Below are 15,158 nucleotides of genomic sequence, written 5' to 3' on the forward strand. Positions count from 1 at the left end.
CAGTCCAATACTCCCCATCTCATCACACAGTTTCCCTGCTGTGAAGCCCCTTCCTCAGGGAGCTCTGTAGACAAAAAAATGTTGTTGCAACGCATTCTGGGATTTGGAGTATTAGCCAGTCCCTGTATGAAGTTCGGTGCTTGATTTCCTTTCAGTGTGGACCAAATAAACATGCACAAAAACAGTGGAGCACTCATAAAGTGCGTCAGTTTATTGTATATTTGTGGGTGAGTATAGCTGATACCGAGGACAATCATGCCAGAAATTCTTTCACATATTTGTTTTATTCTTTTAATAAAATTCAGATGTCACACACATTTAATTTCCATTCAGTAGTGTCGCAGTTAAAAATTACAACTTGGGTCAAACATTTCGGATGCTCTAAAAAGTTTGCTTGAAACTTGTCCAATTATTCCTGACAGAGGTGTTTCATTTGACCTAATGCAGGCAGGATAGCTTCTTTGTAAGTCTTATTTTGTTTTAAAAATAAAAATGTATTTTTTGTTTGTTACCTTTTGTCCTCCGATTACTAGTTTTTAAATAAGTCCAAATAGCCATGCTGCACGAAAAAAAGCAGATCTGATTGTGAAGATAAACATGAATATATGAGTAAGTGACGTAGTGACCCGCCCCTCTTTACTTTCAGTTGGCCTGTCATGATTGGTTGATTTGTATGACTGACGTTGGTCAGTCACACACGTTTTGGCCACTATGAGGTTTGAAAAAAAAAAAAGGTTCCCATCAAGGGGGGCAAGGCTGACTCTGTGGGGGGGGCAATGCTTCCCCCCCAATGCCAGCCTATGCCGCCGGGCCTGGCGCAACTGCAGGAGGGGCAACTCCTCCGCCCCCCATCCCGCAGAGCGACAGTTCTTTGTCGTCTTGTGTGGGAACACTGAACCCTCATCTTCAGTCTATGTTAAGACGGATAGACTGAGAGAGAAGTAAAGACAGGAAGGATAAACTAATCTATCCTGAGAACCTGTCTAACTGGTTCGTTCTGCAAGACGAAAAGAAGTTTAGTGACCAAATGATGGTAGAATACCTACATTCAAGGACTCTGGTTCAGTCGTTCATTGACGTCAATCTGTGACGTGTGATTCGGGCTTTGAATATGCTTCCTGAGGATCACGTCATCAATGACGAGCTGAGTTGAATGTTGCTCCTGTTCCTTTTTAATCTTGTTGTGTACAACTTGTCAAAGTGAAACATCTCAAATAAAATGAACTTTTACCAGCTTTTTTTAGCTGATGATGAACTCGCTCCCTTACAGAGAGAGAACGTTTATATCTGATGAATTTTCAGGTTTACAGAAATTGACACGAAAAAGACCAAATTATTACAGGGACCAACATTCATACACAGTCTAAAAATACTGTGAGGTAAATGTGAATATCTATATCCTCATATCTACATTATATATCTCTATCACATGTCATGTTACTATTAAAGCTTAGTCACATGACACAGATTGCCCTCAGTAAAAGCAATAACCTGATAATGACCTGCCTCTGATTGTTCTCATTTACATACAGGCAGGGGTGAAAGTAGTTTTAAAATCTTGGGGGTACGATAACCAAAAAAATAAATAAAATAAATAATCATATATAGCTTTGGAGCTTCTGTGCTTATTAACGTTTTTGCAAAGCGATAAAAGCTGAGTAGCTCTTGAATTGCTACAAAATAAGGCTGTATTTCCCTCAGCCCACTGGCTGCAGTGTTGACACCTTGAGATGCCACGAGACCTAAATTTTGAACATCATGGAATGGAGTGCATCCCACTTTCCCATGTCTGGCATATAACCATTAATTTTAGCTTTTAAACTGGTTATATTGATCCTGTGTCCAGAAAGAGGAATAATCAGTAATTCAGAATCATGACCTGATTCTGAATTACACCGCTGTAATTCAGAAACTACAGTGGCTGTGATGCACCAAGGCAAAGGTAAACAATGGAACCTACCTTACCCTTGATCTTCAGAACCTGTTTGTTCTGAAGATCCTTCAGCTTCCATTTCCTCTCCCTAACATGGCGCCTCCTCACACCGACTCATACTGATAGGAGGAACCACAGAGCTCTGTTAAGTTAAAGCTCATCTTCTGAAGTTGGGATATTTTTCCTCAAACAGGTTCAAGAAGTATCACCTCAAACCAGATGTTGCACTGGATTTTATCTCACTGTCATTTGTGAATGTTAGCTTCTCATTTTCAACAGTGGAGCTCTAAAGGTTGAAAAAGGTTATCATTAAGTCTCATCAACATCAACATTTCCACTAAATAAAAGGGAAAAAAATTGTTTGATAAAGGAAAAGACTCAAACTCTGAGCCCGACAGCATCAAACTATTTTTTATATTAGACAATTAATTTAATTTCACATAATTATCACGGTAGAAGCCATTTGTTTGTTAAATACATAATGAAACATATTTACCGTGTTTGATGTTTGTTGTAAATGATGTATACTCACACAGAACGAGGTGATTAGTCCAAGTTTGTCGTTTATTGAACGCTCAGAAACTACAGTGGCTGTGATGCACCAAGGCAAAGGTAAAACAACCTGAACAGGTGATCAACTCTAAACCACTTGCACCGTTTTATTCTTTGTCTCTGTCATTTAAGCACACCCGTTGCCATGGCAACCTCATGCCATGGCAACGGCAGTCTTGGTATTAATTTTGGGATTATTAATAAGCGCTATTATGAACACAGCGGTGGTTGATTAGTTAATTTTAAGCTCCTGTTTTGCTAGTTATTTTGCTAATGGAACCAAATCGAACATTAATTTGAACACGTTTTATTGATTTTTTATTGTTGTTTTTTAATAAAGTTACGGACATTTTGATAAGCCAATCAGAGGAGGACGTGCGGGTATCAGCCTCCTGGCGGCGTTCAGTTTGTCACCTAACGCCGAGATCGACTCAAAACCTTCCACGATCGACGTATTGCGCCGCTGCTCTAGTAAAACACGAACAGTTCAGAAACAACATGAAGTGGGAAAAAAAATTATTTATTAACTGATTTAGTTGTGATTAGTGGGTGCACTCACGGCCGCATAGTGAACCCACTGATTTTTTTTTTACAGCAGACAGGCGCTCCCATCTTTTGCAGGTACTACTTACCCCGCTAAATCTTTTAGGGGTACGCAGTAGTCTACCGTACCCTATTACTTTCACCCCTTCATGCATGTCTGCCCTCAAGGACCTGCAGAGCCACAGCAGCAGCATTGGCAACTCCTTCTCCCCCACCCCGCAAAGCGCCAATTTCCTACCTTACGCCTCATGCGGGAAGGTGTAAGTTTTTGGGGGTGTTTTAAAGACAAAGCCTATATAAAAAAGCATATTTGTTACCTTTTGTCCTCCGATTATTAGTTTTTAAATAAGTCTGAATATGCATGCTGCACGAACAAAAGCAGGTCTGTTCGTGAAGATAAACATGAATATATGAGAAGTGACGTAAGTGATCGCATTTTTTTATTTTCAGTTGGCCTGTCATGAATGGTTGATTTGTATGACTGACCAATGGAGATAGGAAAAAAGAAAAGAAAGTTTTGGCCACTCTGAGGTTTAAAAAAAAAAAAAGGTTCCCATCCAGGGCGGGCATGGCTGACTCTGTGGGGGGCTAGGCCCCCCAATGCCAGCCCATACCCCCGGGCCCGGGGCGACCGCAGGAGGGGCCACTCCTCCGCCCCCCATCCCGCAGCGCAGGGCGCCAATGGCATCCCATGTCGCCGGGCCCGGCGCGACTGCAGGAGGGGCAACTCCTCCGCCCCCATCCCGCAGGGCGCCAATGGCAGCCCATGTCGCCGGGCGTGGCGCGACTGCAGGAGGGGCAACTCCTCCGCCCCCATCCTGCAGAGCGCCACTTCTTTGTCGTCTTGCTTGGGAACACTGAAAGACAGGAAGGAGAAACTCCTGAGAACCTGTCTAACTGGTTCGTTCTGCAAGACGAAAAGAAGTTTAGTGACCAAATGATGGTAGAATACCTACATTCAAGGACTCTGGTTCAGTCCTTCATTGACGTCAATCTGTGACGTGTGATTCGGGCTTTGAATATGCTTCCTGAGGATGACGTCATCAATGACGAGCTGAGTTGAATGTTGCTCCTGTTCCTTTTTAATCTTGTGTACAACTTGTCAAAGTGAAACATCTCAAATAAAATGAACTTTTACCAGCTTTTTTTAGCTGATGATGAACTCGCTCCCTTACAGAGAGAGAACGTTTATATCTGATGAATTTTCAGGTTTACAGAAATTGACACGAAAAAGACCAAATTATTACAGGGACCAACATTCATACACAGTCTAAAAATACTGTGAGGTAAATGTGAATATCTATATCCTCATATCTACATTATATATCTATATCACATGTCATGTTACTATTAAAGCTTAGTCACATGACACAGATTGCCCTCAGTAAAAGCAATAACCTGATAATGACCTGCCTCTGATTGTTCTCATTTACATACAGGCAGGGGTGAAAGTAGTTTTAAAATCTTGGGGGTACGATAACCAAAAAAATAAATAAAATAAATAATCATATATAGCTTTGGAGCTTCTGTGCTTATTAACGTTTTTGCAAAGCGATAAAAGCTGAGTAGCTCTTGAATTGCTACAAAATAAGGCTGTATTTCCCTCAGCCCACTGGCTGCAGTGTTGACACCTTGAGAAGCCACGAGACCTAAATTTTGAACATCATGGAATGGAGTGCATCCCACTTTCCCATGTCTGGCATATAACCATTAATTTTAGCTTTTAAACTGGTTATATTGATCCTGTGTCCAGAAAGAGGAATAATCAGTAATTCAGAATCATGACCTGATTCTGAATTACACCGCTGTAATTCAGAAACTACAGTGGCTGTGATGCACCAAGGCAAAGGTAAACAATGGAACCTACCTTACCCTTGATCTTCAGAACCTGTTTGTTCTGAAGATCCTTCAGCTTCCATTTCCTCTCCCTAACATGGCGCCTCCTCACACCGACTCATACTGATAGGAGGAACCACAGAGCTCTGTTAAGTTAAAGCTCATCTTCTGAAGTTGGGATATTTTTCCTCAAACAGGTTCAAGAAGTATCACCTCAAACCAGATGTTGCACTGGATTTTATCTCACTGTCATTTGTGAATGTTAGCTTCTCATTTTCAACAGTGGAGCTCTAAAGGTTGAAAAAGGTTATCATTAAGTCTCATCAACATCAACATTTCCACTAAATAAAAGGGAAAAAAATTGTTTGATAAAGGAAAAGACTCAAACTCTGAGCCCGACAGCATCAAACTATTTTTTATATTAGACAATTAATTTAATTTCACATAATTATCACGGTAGAAGCCATTTGTTTGTTAAATACATAATGAAACATATTTACCGTGTTTGATGTTTGTTGTAAATGATGTATACTCACACAGAACGAGGTGATTAGTCCAAGTTTGTCGTTTATTGAACGCTCAGAAACTACAGTGGCTGTGATGCACCAAGGCAAAGGTAAAACAACCTGAACAGGTGATCAACTCTAAACCACTTGCACCGTTTTATTCTTTGTCTCTGTCATTTAAGCACACCCGTTGCCATGGCAACCTCATGCCATGGCAACGGCAGTCTTGGTATTAATTTTGGGATTATTAATAAGCGCTATTATGAACACAGCGGTGGTTGATTAGTTAATTTTAAGCTCCTGTTTTGCTAGTTATTTTGCTAATGGAACCAAATCGAACATTAATTTGAACACGTTTTATTGATTTTTTATTGTTGTTTTTTAATAAAGTTACGGACATTTTGATAAGCCAATCAGAGGAGGACGTGCGGGTATCAGCCTCCTGGCGGCGTTCAGTTTGTCACCTAACGCCGAGATCGACTCAAAACCTTCCACGATCGACGTATTGCGCCGCTGCTCTAGTAAAACACGAACAGTTCAGAAACAACATGAAGTGGAAAAAAAAATTATTTATTAACTGATTTAGTTGTGATTAGTGGGTGATCTCACGGCCGCATAGTGAACCCACTGATTTTTTTTTACAGCAGACAGGCGCTCCCATCTTTTGCAGGTACTACTTACCCCGCTAAATCTTTTAGGGGTACGCAGTACCCTACCGTACCCCATTACTTTCACCCCTTCATGCATGTCTGCCCTCAAGGACCTGCAGAGCCACAGCAACAGCATTGGCAACTCCTTCTCCCCCACCCCGCAAAGCGCCAATTTCCTACCTTACGCCTCATGCGGGAAGGTGTAAGTTTTTGGGGGTGTTTTTAAAGACAAAGCCTATATAAAAAAAGCATATTTGTTACCTTTTGTCCTCCGATTATTAGTTTTTAAATAAGTCCGAATAGCCATGCTGCACGAACAAAAGCAGGTCTGTTCGTGAAGATAAACATGAATATATGAGAAGTGACGTAAGTGATCGCATTTTTTTATTTTCAGTTGGCCTGTCATGATTGGTTGATTTGTATGACTTACCAATGGAGATAGGAAAAAAGAAAAGAAAGTTTTGGCCACTCTGAGGTTTAAAAAAAAAAAAGGTTCCCATCCAGGGCGGGCATGGCTGACTCTGTGGGGGGCAAGGCCCCCCAATGCCAGCCCATGCCGCCGGGCCCGGGGCGACCGCAGGAGGGGCAACTCCTCCGCCCCCATCCCGCAGCGCAGGGCGCCAATGGCAGCCCATGTCGCCGGCCCGGCGCGACTGCAGGAGGGGCAACTCCTCCGCCCCCATCCCGCAGGGCGCCAATGGCAGCCCATGTCGCCGGGCGTGGCGCGACTGCAGGAGGGGCAACTCCTCCGCCCCCCATCCTGCAGAGCGCCACTTCTTTGTCGTCTTGCTTGGGAACACTGAAAGACAGGAAGGAGAAACTCCTGAGAACCTGTCTAACTGGTTCGTTCTGCAAGACGAAAAGAAGTTTAGTGACCAAATGATGGTAGAATACCTACATTCAAGGACTCTGGTTCAGTCCTTCATTGACGTCAATCTGTGACGTGTGATTCGGGCTTTGAATATGCTTCCTGAGGATCACGTCATCAATGACGAGCTGAGTTGAATGTTGCTCCTGTTCCTTTTTAATCTTGTTGTGTACAACTTGTCAAAGTGAAACATCTCAAATAAAATGAACTTTTACCAGCTTTTTTTAGCTGATGATGAACTCGCTCCCTTACAGAGAGAGAACGTTTATATCTGATGAATTTTCAGGTTTACAGAAATTGACACGAAAAAGACCAAATTATTACAGGGACCAACATTCATACACAGTCTAAAAATACTGTGAGGTAAATGTGAATATCTATATCCTCATATCTACATTATATATCTATATCACATGTCATGTTACTATTAAAGCTTAGTCACATGACACAGATTGCCCTCAGTAAAAGCAATAACCTGATAATGACCTGCCTCTGATTGTTCTCATTTACATACAGGCAGGGGTGAAAGTAGTTTTAAAATCTTGGGGGTACGATAACCAAAAAATAAATAAAATAAATAATCATATATAGCTTTGGAGCTTCTGTGCTTATTAACGTTTTTGCAAAGCGATAAAAGCTGAGTAGCTCTTGAATTGCTACAAAATAAGGCTGTATTTCCCTCAGCCCACTGGCTGCAGTGTTGACACCTTGAGATGCCACGAGACCTAAATTTTGAACATTATGGCATGGAGTGCATCCCACTTTCCCATGTCTGGCATATAACCATTAATTTTAGCTTTTAAACTGGTTATATTGATCCTGTGTCCAGAAAGAGGAATAATCAGTAATTCAGAATCATGACCTGATTCTGAATTACACCGCTGTAATTCAGAAACTACAGTGGCTGTGATGCACCAAGGCAAAGGTAAACAATGGAACCTACCTTACCCTTGATCTTCAGAACCTGTTTGTTCTGAAGATCCTTCAGCTTCCATTTCCTCTCCCTAACATGGCGCCTCCTCACACCGACTCATACTGATAGGAGGAACCACAGAGCTCTGTTAAGTTAAAGCTCATCTTCTGAAGTTGGGATATATTTCCTCAAACAGGTTCAAGAAGTATCACCTCAAACCAGATGTTGCACTGGATTTTATCTCACTGTCATTTGTGAATGTTAGCTTCTCATTTTCAACAGTGGAGCTCTAAAGGTTGAAAAAGGTTATCATTAAGTCTCATCAACATCAACATTTCCACTAAATAAAAGGGAAAAAAATTGTTTGATAAAGGAAAAGACTCAAACTCTGAGCCCGACAGCATCAAACTATTTTTTATATTAGACAATTAATTTAATTTCACATAATTATCACGGTAGAAGCCATTTGTTTGTTAAATACATAATGAAACATATTTACCGTGTTTGATGTTTGTTGTAAATGATGTATACTCACACAGAACGAGGTGATTAGTCCAAGTTTGTCGTTTATTGAACGCTCAGAAACTACAGTGGCTGTGATGCACCAAGGCAAAGGTAAAACAACCTGAACAGGTGATCAACTCTAAACCACTTGCACCGTTTTATTCTTTGTCTCTGTCATTTAAGCACACCCGTTGCCATGGCAACCTCATGCCATGGCAACAGCAGTCTTGGTATTAATTTTGAGATTATTAATAAGCGCTATTATGAACACAGCGGTGGTTGATTAGTTAATTTTAAGCTCCTGTTTTGCTAGTTATTTTGCTAATGGAACCAAATCGAACATTAATTTGAACACGTTTTATTGATTTTTTTATTGTTGTTTTTTAATAAAGTTACGGACATTTTGATAAGCCAATCAGAGGAGGACGTGCGGGTATCAGCCTCCTGGCGGCGTTCAGTTTGTCACCTAACGCCGAGATCGACTCAAAACCTTCCACGATCGACGTATTGCGCCGCTGCTCTAGTAAAACACGAACAGTTCAGAAACAACATGAAGTGGGAAAAAAAATTATTTATTAACTGATTTAGTTGTGATTAGTGGGTGCACTCACGGCCGCATAGTGAACCCACTGATTTTTTTTTACAGCAGACAGGCGCTCCCATCTTTTGCAGGTACTACTTACCCCGCTAAATCTTTTAGGGGTACGCAGTACCCTACCATACCCCATTACTTTCACCCCTTCATGCATGTCTGCCCTCAAGGACCTGCAGAGCCACAGCAGCAGCATTGGCAACTCCTTCTCCCCCACCCCGCAAAGCGCCAATTTCCTACCTTACGCCTCATGCGGGAAGGTGTAAGTTTTTGGGGGTGTTTTTAAAGACAAAGCCTATATAAAAAAGCATATTTGTTACCTTTTGTCCTCCGATTATTAGTTTTTAAATAAGTCTGAATATGCATGCTGCACGAACAAAAGCAGGTCTGTTCGTGAAGATAAACATGAATATATGAGAAGTGACGTAAGTGATCGCATTTTTTTTATTTTCAGTTGGCCTGTCATGAATGGTTGATTTGTATGACTGACCAATGGAGATAGGAAAAAAGAAAAGAAAGTTTTGGCCACTCTGAGGTTTAAAAAAAAAAAAGGTTCCCATCCAGGGCGGGCATGGCTGACTCTGTGGGGGGGCAAGGCCCCCCCAATGCCAGCCCATGCCGCCGGGCCCGGGGCGACCGCAGGAGGGGCAACTCCTCCGCCCCCCATCCCGCAGCGCAGGGCGCCAATGGCAGCCCATGTCGCCGGGCCCGGCGCGACTGCAGGAGGGGCAACTCCTCCGCCCCCCATCCCGCAGGGCGCCAATGGCAGCCCATGTCGCCGGGCGTGGCGCGACTGCAGGAGGGGCAACTCCTCCGCCCCCCATCCTGCAGAGCGCCACTTCTTTGTCGTCTTGCTTGGGAACACTGAAAGACAGGAAGGAGAAACTCCTGAGAACCTGTCTAACTGGTTCGTTCTGCAAGACGAAAAGAAGTTTAGTGACCAAATGATGGTAGAATACCTACATTCAAGGACTCTGGTTCAGTCCTTCATTGACGTCAATCTGTGACGTGTGATTCGGGCTTTGAATATGCTTCCTGAGGATCACGTCATCAATGACGAGCTGAGTTGAATGTTGCTCCTGTTCCTTTTTAATCTTGTTGTGTACAACTTGTCAAAGTGAAACATCTCAAATAAAATGAACTTTTACCAGCTTTTTTTAGCTGATGATGAACTCGCTCCCTTACAGAGAGAGAACGTTTATATCTGATGAATTTTCAGGTTTACAGAAATTGACACGAAAAAGACCAAATTATTACAGGGACCAACATTCATACACAGTCTAAAAATACTGTGAGGTAAATGTGAATATCTATATCCTCATATCTACATTATATATCTATATCACATGTCATGTTACTATTAAAGCTTAGTCACATGACACAGATTTCCCTCAGTAAAAGCAATAACCTGATAATGACCTGCCTCTGATTGTTCTCATTTACATACAGGCAGGGGTGAAAGTAGTTTTAAAATCTTGGGGGTACGATAACCAAAAAAATAAATAAAATAAATAATCATATATAGCTTTGGAGCTTCTGTGCTTATTAACGTTTTTGCAAAGCGATAAAAGCTGAGTAGCTCTTGAATTGCTACAAAATAAGGCTGTATTTCCCTCAGCCCACTGGCTGCAGTGTTGACACCTTGAGATGCCACGAGACCTAAATTTTGAACATTATGGCATGGAGTGCATCCCACTTTCCCATGTCTGGCATATAACCATTAATTTTAGCTTTTAAACTGGTTATATTGATCCTGTGTCCAGAAAGAGGAATAATCAGTAATTCAGAATCATGACCTGATTCTGAATTATACCGCTGTAATTCAGAAACTACAGTGGCTGTGATGCACCAAGGCAAAGGTAAACAATGGAACCTACCTTACCCTTGATCTTCAGAACCTGTTTGTTCTGAAGATCCTTCAGCTTCCATTTCCTCTCCCTAACATGGCGCCTCCTCACACCGACTCATACTGATAGGAGGAACCACAGAGCTCTGTTAAGTTAAAGCTCATCTTCTGAAGTTGGGATATTTTTCCTCCAACAGGTTCAAGAAGTATCACCTCAAACCAGATGTTGCACTGGATTTTATCTCACTGTCATTTGTGAATGTTAGCTTCTCATTTTCAACAGTGGAGCTCTAAAGGTTGAAAAAGGTTATCATTAAGTCTCATCAACATCAACATTTCCACTAAATAAAAGGGAAAAAAATTGTTTGATAAAGGAAAAGACTCAAACTCTGAGCCCGACAGCATCAAACTATTTTTTTATATTAGACAATTAATTTAATTTCACATAATTATCACGGTAGAAGCCATTTGTTTGTTAAATACATAATGAAACATATTTACCGTGTTTGATGTTTGTTGTAAATGATGTATACTCACACAGAACGAGGTGATTAGTCCAAGTTTGTCTTTTATTGAACGCTCAGAAACTACAGTGGCTGTGATGCACCAAGGCAAAGGTAAAACAACCTGAACAGGTGATCAACTCTAAACCACTTGCACCGTTTTATTCTTTGTCTCTGACATTTAAGCACACCCGTTGCCATGGCAACCTCATGCCATGGCAACGGCAGTCTTGGTATTAATTTTGGGATTATTAATAAGCGCTATTATGAACACAGCGGTGGTTGATTAGTTAATTTTAAGCTCCTGTTTTGCTAGTTATTTTGCTAATGGAACCAAATCGAACATTAATTTGAACACGTTTTATTGATTTTTTTATTGTTGTTTTTTAATAAAGTTACGGACATTTTGATAAGCCAATCAGAGGAGGACGTGCGGGTATCAGCCTCCTGGCGGCGTTCAGTTTGTCACCTAACGCCGAGATCGACTCAAAACCTTCCACGATCGACGTATTGCGCCGCTGCTCTAGTAAAACACGAACAGTTCAGAAACAACATGAAGTGGAAAAAAAAATTATTTATTAACTGATTTAGTTGTGATTAGTGGGTGCACTCACGGCCGCATAGTGAACCCACTGATTTTTTTTTTACAGCAGACAGGCGCTCCCATCTTTTGCAGGTACTACTTACCCCGCTAAATCTTTTAGGGGTACGCAGTACCCTACCGTACCCTATTACTTTCACCCCTTCATGCATGTCTGCCCTCAAGTACCTGCAGAGCCACAGCAGCAGCATTGGCAACTCCTCCCCCACCCCGCAAAGCGCCAATTTCCTACCTTACGCCTCATGCGGGAAGGTGTAAGTTTTTGGGGGTGTTTTTAAAGACAAAGCCTATATAAAAAAGCATATTTGTTACCTTTTGTCCTCCGATTATTAGTTTTTAAATAAGTCTGAATATGCATGCTGCACGAACAAAAGCAGGTCTGTTCGTGAAGATAAACATGAATATATGAGAAGTGAGGTAAGTGATCGCATTTTTTTTATTTTCAGTTGGCCTGTCATGAATGGTTGATTTGTATGACTGACCAATGGAGATAGGAAAAAAGAAAAGAAAGTTTTGGCCACTCTGAGGTTTAAAAAAAAAAAAGGTTCCCATCCAGGGCGGGCATGGCTGACTCTGTGGGGGGGCAAGGCCCCCCCAATGCCAGCCCATGCCGCCGGGCCCGGGGCGACCGCAGGAGGGGCAACTCCTCCGCCCCCCATCCCGCAGCGCAGGGCGCCAATGGCAGCCCATGTCGCCGGGCCCGGCGCGACTGCAGGAGGGGCAACTCCTCCGCCCCCCATCCCGCAGGGCGCCAATGGCAGCCCATGTCGCCGGGCGTGGCGCGACTGCAGGAGGGGCAACTCCTCCGCCCCCCATCCTGCAGAGCGCCACTTCTTTGTCGTCTTGCTTGGGAACACTGAAAGACAGGAAGGAGAAACTCCTGAGAACCTGTCTAACTGGTTCGTTCTGCAAGACGAAAAGAAGTTTAGTGACCAAATGATGGTAGAATACCTACATTCAAGGACTCTGGTTCAGTCCTTCATTGACGTCAATCTGTGACGTGTGATTCGGGCTTTGAATATGCTTCCTGAGGATCACGTCATCAATGACGAGCTGAGTTGAATGTTGCTCCTGTTCCTTTTAATCTTGTTGTGTACAACTTGTCAAAGTGAAACATCTCAAATAAAATGAACTTTTACCAGCTTTTTTTAGCTGATGATGAACTCGCTCCCTTACAGAGAGAGAACGTTTATATCTGATGAATTTTCAGGTTTACAGAAATTGACACGAAAAAGACCAAATTATTACAGGGACCAACATTCATACACAGTCTAAAAATACTGTGAGGTAAATGTGAATATCTATATCCTCATATCTACATTATATATCTATATCACATGTCATGTTACTATTAAAGCTTAGTCACATGACACAGATTGCCCTCAGTAAAAGCAATAACCTGATAATGACCTGCCTCTGATTGTTCTCATTTACATACAGGCAGGGGTGAAAGTAGTTTTAAAATCTTGGGGGTACGATAACCAAAAAAATAAATAAAATAAATAATCATATATAGCTTTGGAGCTTCTGTGCTTATTAACGTTTTTGCAAAGCGATAAAAGCTGAGTAGCTCTTGAATTGCTACAAAATAAGGCTGTATTTCCCTCAGCCCACTGGCTGCAATGTTGACACCTTGAGAAGCCACGAGACCTAAATTTTGAACATTATGGCATGGAGTGCATCCCACTTTCCCATGTCTGGCATATAACCATTAATTTTAGCTTTTAAACTGGTTATATTGATCCTGTGTCCAGAAAGAGGAATAATCAGTAATTCAGAATCATGACCTGATTCTGAATTACACCGCTGTAATTCAGAAACTACAGTGGCTGTGATGCACCAAGGCAAAGGTAAACAATGGAACCTACCTTACCCTTGATCTTCAGAACCTGTTTGTTCTGAAGATCCTTCAGCTTCCATTTCCTCTCCCTAACATGGCGCCTCCTCACACCGACTCATACTGATAGGAGGAACCACAGAGCTCTGTTAAGTTAAAGCTCATCTTCTGAAGTTGGGATATTTTTCCTCAAACAGGTTCAAGAAGTATCACCTCAAACCAGATGTTGCACTGGATTTTATCTCACTGTCATTTGTGAATGTTAGCTTCTCATTTTCAACAGTGGAGCTCTAAAGGTTGAAAAAGGTTATCATTAAGTCTCATCAACATCAACATTTCCACTAAATAAAAGGGAAAAAAATTGTTTGATAAAGGAAAAGACTCAAACTCTGAGCCCGACAGCATCAAACTATTTTTTTATATTAGACAATTAATTTAATTTCACATAATTATCACGGTAGAAGCCATTTGTTTGTTAAATACATAATGAAACATATTTACCGTGTTTGATGTTTGTTGTAAATGATGTATACTCACACAGAACGAGGTGATTAGTCCAAGTTTGTCGTTTATTGAACGCTCAGAAACTACAGTGGCTGTGATGCACCAAGGCAAAGGTAAAACAACCTGAACAGGTGATCAACTCTAAACCACTTGCACCGTTTTATTCTTTGTCTCTGTCATTTAAGCACACCCGTTGCCATGGCAACCTCATGCCATGGCAACGGCAGTCTTGGTATTAATTTTGGGATTATTAATAAGCGCTATTATGAACACAGCGGTGGTTGATTAGTTAATTTTAAGCTCCTGTTTTGCTAGTTATTTTGCTAATGGAACCAAATCGAACATTAATTTGAACACGTTTTATTGATTTTTTTATTGTTGTTTTTTAATAAAGTTACGGACATTTTGATAAGCCAATCAGAGGAGGACGTGCGGGTATCAGCCTCCTGGCGGCGTTCAGTTTGTCACCTAACGCCGAGATCGACTCAAAACCTTCCACGATCGACGTATTGCGCCGCTGCTCTAGTAAAACACGAACAGTTCAGAAACAACATGAAGTGGGAAAAAAAATTATTTATTAACTGATTTAGTTGTGATTAGTGGGTGCACTCACGGCCGCATAGTGAACCCACTGATTTTTTTTTTACAGCAGACAGGCGCTCCCATCTTTTGCAGGTACTACTTACCCCGCTAAATCTTTTAGGGGTACGCAGTACCCTACCATACCCCATTACTTTCACCCCTTCATGCATGTCTGCCCTCAAGGACCTGCAGAGCCACAGCAGCAGCATTGGCAACTCCTTCTCCCCCACCCCGCAAAGCGCCAATTTCCTACCTTACGCCTCATGCGGGAAGGTGTAAGTTTTTGGGGGTGTTTTTAAAGACAAAGCCTATATAAAAAAGCATATTTGTTACCTTTTGTCCTCCGATTATTAGTTTTTAAATAAGTCTGAATATGCATGCTGCACGA

The sequence above is a fragment of the Poecilia reticulata genome, chromosome 7 (genome assembly GCF_904066995.2).
Source record: "Poecilia reticulata chromosome 7, P_reticulata-male-v2, whole genome shotgun sequence".
NCBI classification, from domain to species: domain Eukaryota; kingdom Metazoa; phylum Chordata; class Actinopteri; order Cyprinodontiformes; family Poeciliidae; genus Poecilia; species Poecilia reticulata.